This window comes from Pezoporus occidentalis, unplaced genomic scaffold, assembly GCF_034315485.1.
Source record: "Pezoporus occidentalis ecotype Australia unplaced genomic scaffold, CSIRO_AGI_Poc_V1 ctg664, whole genome shotgun sequence".
In the NCBI taxonomy this organism is placed as follows: domain Eukaryota; kingdom Metazoa; phylum Chordata; class Aves; order Psittaciformes; family Psittacidae; genus Pezoporus; species Pezoporus occidentalis.
Genome location: NW_026916013.1, coordinates 34,977 through 40,982, shown reverse-complemented (window position 1 = coordinate 40,982; position 6,006 = coordinate 34,977). Strand labels below are relative to the sequence as shown.

The following is a 6,006-nucleotide window of genomic DNA, read 5'->3' as shown; positions in this document are numbered from 1 at the left end:
AATAGGCTAGAAACTTCCATAAATAGTTCAGATTTAGCCAAAAATGGAATAAAACCTGCAACTCAATCATGTACCAAGGAAAGAGTCAGGGTATTTTCAGCTCTGTCTTGAACACTGCCAGCCATGGGGCAGCCACAGCTTCTCTGGGCACCCTGTGCCACTGTCCCACCACCCTCACAGGGAACAACTTCTAAGATCTCATCTCAATCTCCCCTCTCTGTCACGTTAAAATCCTTCCCCCTTGGCCCATCCCCACAGGCCCTTGCTCTCCCCACAAGAAATGAGGGCAGATCCCAGGATCATCCCTCGGCAGCCGCAGCGCTCCGCTGCCGGCTCAGCCAGCCCAACTCACACACCGAGTCCAAAGCAGCCACTCTGGGGAAGTCTCTTGAGGTGTTCTGGCAACTCCTACAGCACCCCAAGATCGCCATCGCCACCCACCTCCTTCCACGCTCCTGTGTCCACAGGCGGCACCGGCTCCGAGACACCAAGACGGGAACCACCAGAGGAGCTGCTCTTGCCTCCTCCACCGGTAGCTTGTGTTCCGTGGGGCAGCTGTCGTCTCCCGGTGCCTCTGCTGGAGGGTTCTGTGGGGTTCTGTGACCTCACACACCTGAACACGGGGAGTTCCAGAATCAGCCACCCCTGTGGTCTCCATGTCCCCAAGGTCATTGTGATGCATGAGCTCTGACTGGGTCCATGGGGTGCTCTGGAGGTGCTGCAGGCATTCTCTGGGATTCTCTAGGGGTATCCCCAGGATGCCCTGGGAGTGCACAGAGACACAGGGCCGTGGAGCAAGCTGCTCTAGTGGAAGGTGTCCCTGCCCGTGCCTTTGGGGCTTGGAGCTGGGTGAGCTTTAAGGTCCCTTCCAGCCCACTCTGGGATTCCATGATTCTCTGCTGTGCCAATGTCGGTCCCTCTCCACTCCTCGGAGGTGGCCGTGACGCCCTGTTCCATGGCCCACGTTGAGCTGTGACCCCTCGCATGCTCCACCTCCGGACCAAAGGCACTGAGGAAGAGCAGCCCGTGAGGGACCTCCCCGAGCCGGCTGGGCAGAGCCTGGTCCCCCCGCAGCGACTCCCGCAGCACCCCTGGGTGCCCAGTGGCCATGGGCACGATGCTGCCGCCATCCCAAAGCCGTGGCGGTCGCTGTGGATTTGCCCATTGTGACGGGGCCCCCACGGTGAGCGTGGGCTCTTTAAGGAGGGAGAGCCCTGCAGTAACCAGTGCAGAGGAGAGCCCTCCCCTCCCTCGGGAGGCTGCATCTCCCGGGGCTGCCCTGCGCATCCAGGTCCGTGTTCTTTGACTTTGCAATCCTGTTTTAGTGTTGGCCTCAAACACATTGTGGGTGCGTGCGTGGGTTTTGGGGGGTTCCTGTAGAAACGGCTTCATGTAACCAAAAACGGGGGTGGGGTGGGCGGGGAAGGTGCGGGGGGGGGGGGGTCATTAAGTGCCTGTTGATGAACTGTCTGTGGGGAAGGGGGGGATGGGCCTCACCTCCCGCCCAGCACCCCAAAACGGGGGGGGGGGGGTGGGGGAGGGTCCCCAATGGACACAACCTCCCATCCCCCACCCGGGGGTGTCGGGGGGTGGCACCTCCCCCCCTCTTTATACCCGGGATGGGAGAGGGGAGGATAAAGGGGGGATGGGGGGGGATCTATCCAAAGCCTTATTGACACCGATGTAAATAGCGTGGGGGGGAGGGGTCACCTTAAGAATGTATAAAAAGGAAACTTAACCAATAAATAAAGATTTCACAGGAAATCGAGGCCCCCTCTCCCCCCCCGTTTCGGCCTTTCCCCATCCCCGTTCCGCGACGCTCGCCGCACTTCCGGGTTGGATGCCGCCGTTGCGCAGGCAACTTCCCCTCCCCCCCAGCCTCGTTCTGGCGAGCGTTTCCCAGGCAACAGCCAATCAGCTCTGAGCTCCCCAACTCGTGTCCCCGTTTATCCCCCTCCCGGCTGCCCCCCATGGGGCTGAATATGGGGCCTTTCCTCACCCCTCCCCCCCATTTGTCCCCTCTTCCCCTCCTCCCCCGCGTACCCATTTTCTTATGCCCCCCATTCCCCCTCCCCCTTTTTCCCACCCCCATTCCCCACATTCCTGCCATTTCTCCCCCTCTCCCTCCATCCCTCCCCATTTCTCATCCCACCATCGTTACCCCCCCTTATTTACATGCAATTAGCGTAGGACCTGCTTTATCCACACGCACTTCATGTAGGGCTGACCTTATTTACACGTTACTTCCTTATTTACATGTTATTAATGTGGGGCCTACTTAATTTGTGTCCTTTTAGTCCAGCATGCTCAGCGCTTCCAGCAGCCCCTGCCCTTCTCCCTAGGGCCTGAAAGGGGCGTGGCCAAAGGGGTGAGGCCACGCCCCCCCAGCCCCTCCTCCTCCCTCCCCCTCTTTGCTCACCTGGGCCTGCAGGGGGCGCAGCTGCGCCTGGAGCTTCCCATTGGATGCGGGCAGAGCCCGGAGCTGGATCCAGCGACGGGACTGGAAGGGATGGAGGGGGGGGGGGACACAAGGAAATGAGGGACCCCAAAGCCATGGGAGGGACCCAAATACCCCCCAAGACCCCCAAACACCTTAAATATCGCCCCATATTTCCCCACAAGCCTCTCCCTTAACACCAAACCCATTCATAACCCCCAGATCCCCCTCCCAGCACCGCTGAACCCCCAAAATTCCCCCTAAAGCCCCAAACTCCCCCATGTCATCCCCTATAGACCCAAAATCCCCCTCCAGGACCCCCAGATATCCCTCATCCCTCCCAAAAAGCGGCGCTGGGACCCTTTAGGGACCCCAACCCCTCCCCATAACCATCAAATTCCACTTCCCAGACCCCCCCCCAAGCCCATCAGGACCCCCCCAAATCCCCACATTCCCCCGTTGGCACCCACCAGCCGCTGCTTCCCCTCCTGCAGCTGCCTCCTCAGTGGCCCCAGGGCAGTTTCTGGGGAGTCCATGGGGCTGCCCCATAGCTCTGGGCCCTGCTGGATCTGGGCCCCCCGAGCCCCTGAGAGCCCCGTGGCCTCCAGCATCAACCTGCTGGCAAGGGGGGCCCCAAAGCCAAACGTTGAGGGGAGTTTGGGGGGCCCAAAGGGGTCCAGATCCCATTTTGGGGACCCCAAAAGGGCTGCAGGGACCATGGAGGGGTTGGGGGCACCCCAAAAGGTCTCAGCACTGGGTTTAGGGAGAGTGGGGGGGGGGGGGGGGCTTTAAGGACCCCTATGAGCCCAGCACCCACTTCAGAAGGAAACCCAGGGGGGTTTAAAGTATAGAGGGGGTCCCTAAAGGGTTCTGGGGTTCAGGAGTGGGGAGGAAAAGATCATGGGGGAGGGCCCAGGGGCAGTTTTGGGGTGCAGGGGGGAAACCGGGCTGCAGGATGTATTCGGGGGGGTCCTTGAGAGGGTTTTGGATGCATGGGGGAATCCATAGGGTGGTTTTGGGGTGCAGAGGGGGGTTGTTTTGGGGTGCACAGTGGGTGCTTTTGGGGTGCAGGGGGTTGTTTTGGGGTGCAGTGGGGGTAGATTTGGGGTGCATAGGTGTGTTTTGGGGTGCAGGGGGGCGGTTTTGGGGTGCCGTGGGGCTTCTGGGATGCATGGGGGTGGTTTTAGGGTGCAGGGGTTGTGTTTTGGTGTGCAGGGGGCATGGTTTTGGGGTGCGGGGGGGCGGTTTGGGATGCAGGGGGTTGTTTTGAGGTGCAGGGGGGATGGTTTTGGAGTGCAGAGGGGGTGTTTTCGGATGCAGGGGGGATGGTTTTGGGGTGCAGGGGGGTGTTTTGGTCCCTGTGGGACCCCCCAAAACCCCATAGAGCCCCCCCAAAACCCTCTAACGCTCCCCACCCCACCCCCCAAACCTGAATCTCCTTGAGGTGCTGGTACCTGAGCCCCGAGTTAAGGAGGAAACCTGGGGGGGGGGGGGGGGGTTAAAGGAGGGGTTGGGGGGGGGGGGGGGGTCGGGGAGGATCATGGGAGGGAACTGGGGGTTCCTGGGGATCCCAATGGGATTTGGAGGGGTCCTAAAGGAATTTGGGCTCCTGTGCATGGATCTGGGAGAAGGGGTTGGGGGGGGGGGGTCACAAGGGGGAATTGGGGGGTGCTGGGGGGTTGTTGGGATCCCAATGGAATTTTGGGGGGTCCTAACAGGCAAAGGGGTTTGGGGGGGTCCTGAGGGGTTTTGGAGGCTCCCCAATGAGCTTGGGGGTCCCCCCCCCACTTTGGGGTGCAGCGGATACCACAGCAGGTTCCCTTTGATCTTCTTCACATTCCTATAGGAACACCCCCACCCCCCCCCCCCCGCCATGTATTTTAGGGACCGATCCGAGGTTTGGGGTCCCTCCAGATGTTGCAGTTCCTCCCCCCCAGATGTTGGGGTGCCCCCCTCACCGCGGGTGCCGCACGTGGCCCATGATGTACTCCCGGATGGGGGCACAGGGCCCCGTGCACAGCCTGGAGGTGGGGGGAGACAAAGAGAGGGGGTCAGGAGCACCCCAACCCCCCCAGGACCCCAAAAGCCCCCACTGGGGGGTCTCGCGGGCTCCAACCTGCGCAGCTCGGGATCGGAGGGGAGCTCCAGCTCCGCCATGATGGGCGAAATTGGCGGGAACTGGACGGGACCAAACTGGGGCGGGCGCGGGGGGGGGGGGGGGGGGGGGGGGAGGGGGCGGGGCCTGGGCCCGATCCTGGCCCCTGCGCACCTACCCGCAGGCCCCGCCCCCCCCCCTTGGGGGCATCACCCAGCACCGGGGGGCTCTTCGCCCTCCAGGTCACCTCGGGTCACGGGGGCGGGGCCTCAGGGGGGGGTGCCCCATAACTTGGGGGGGGGGGCAAAGGGGGACCCCCGCCCCAACTTGGGGGGCTCCATCATAAGGGGGGACTTCCATAACTTGGGGGGCCTTCCAGAGCCTGCCCCATACCTTGGGGGGCACAAAGGGGGCGCCCCCCCACAACTTGGGGGTCCCAGTGCCCGCCCCCCAACACCCCATAGCGCGGGTCCTGGCCGCCCGCTTGGGGGCGCTGTTGCACCGGGCCCCGGTGCTGCTACGGGAGCGGCGCCGCTCGGTGCTGGGGGCGCTGCTCCGTGGGGGGGGCACCGGGGCTTCCCCCCCCGGCTCTCGCCGCTGCTCCGGGGGCACCGGGGCTCGAACCCGGGAGCTCGGGACCCGAACCCGGGAGCTCGGGGCTCGAACCCGGGGTCCCTGGAGCCTCAATGGGAGCCGCAACCGGATGTGCGGCGGGACCGGGGCATCCCCAGCCCCATCTTTGGATCCAGTGCGGAGCAGTGGGAAGTGAGTTGGGAATGGGGGTAACGGGTGGCAATGGGGGGGTAATGGGGTAACAGGGGCAATGGGGGGCAGTGGGGGTAATGGGCAATGGGGGTAATGGGGAGGGCAAAGGGGGTAATGGGGGCCAATAGGGTCAATGGAGACAATGAGGGGCAATGGTGTCTCTCTCCCCCCCACCCCAGAGCTCCCCCTCCGGGAGGCCAGTTCTGCTCTTCCAGCCCCATGGACTTCTGTGTCCACGCTCCCCCCTACAACCGGATCCAGACCTGGATCTGTGTCCATGTGTGGAGCATCCGGATCTGGATCCAAATCCCATAGGATCTGCTCCCAAGCAGCAGGAGCTGCGATGCCAATGGGATCCCGTGCTCCCAGATGATCCAAGGCTCTGGAATGAGGAAGAGCTGCAGCACGAGACAGTGCTTCGGGGTTGGCTTGGGCTGTTTTAGGGGTGGTTTTGGGGTGTTCTGGTGTGTTTTTATCCTCTTTTTGGCCTGTTTTGGGGCTCTGAGCCTGTGTCCCACAGGAGAAGCAGGACAAGGTGTTTTTTTGGTGGGTTTAGGGTGGTTTGGGGTTGTTTTGGTTTTGAATAGTTTTTGGTTGTTTTTGTACTTTTTTGAGCCTGTTTTGGGGTTCTGAACTTGGGTCCCACAGGAGAAACAGGACAAGGTGGTTTTGGGGTGGTTTTGGGGTGGTTTTGTCCAGTTCTGCGGCT

The 6,006-nt window shown here is 62.2% G+C and overlaps 1 long non-coding RNA gene across 1 annotated transcript; it reads right to left on the bottom strand.

Annotated features, from left to right (window-relative positions):
- Positions 1-3,853: 3,853 nt before the first annotated feature.
- On the bottom strand, positions 3,854-4,462 carry LOC134175166 (uncharacterized). The gene is made up of 3 exons (XR_009968908.1): positions 4,396-4,462; positions 4,245-4,277; positions 3,854-3,891 (listed from the first exon to the last, which is right to left on the bottom strand). It is a non-coding gene; the product is annotated as an uncharacterized LOC134175166 (long non-coding RNA).
- Between the last annotated feature and the right edge of the window lie 1,544 nt (positions 4,463-6,006).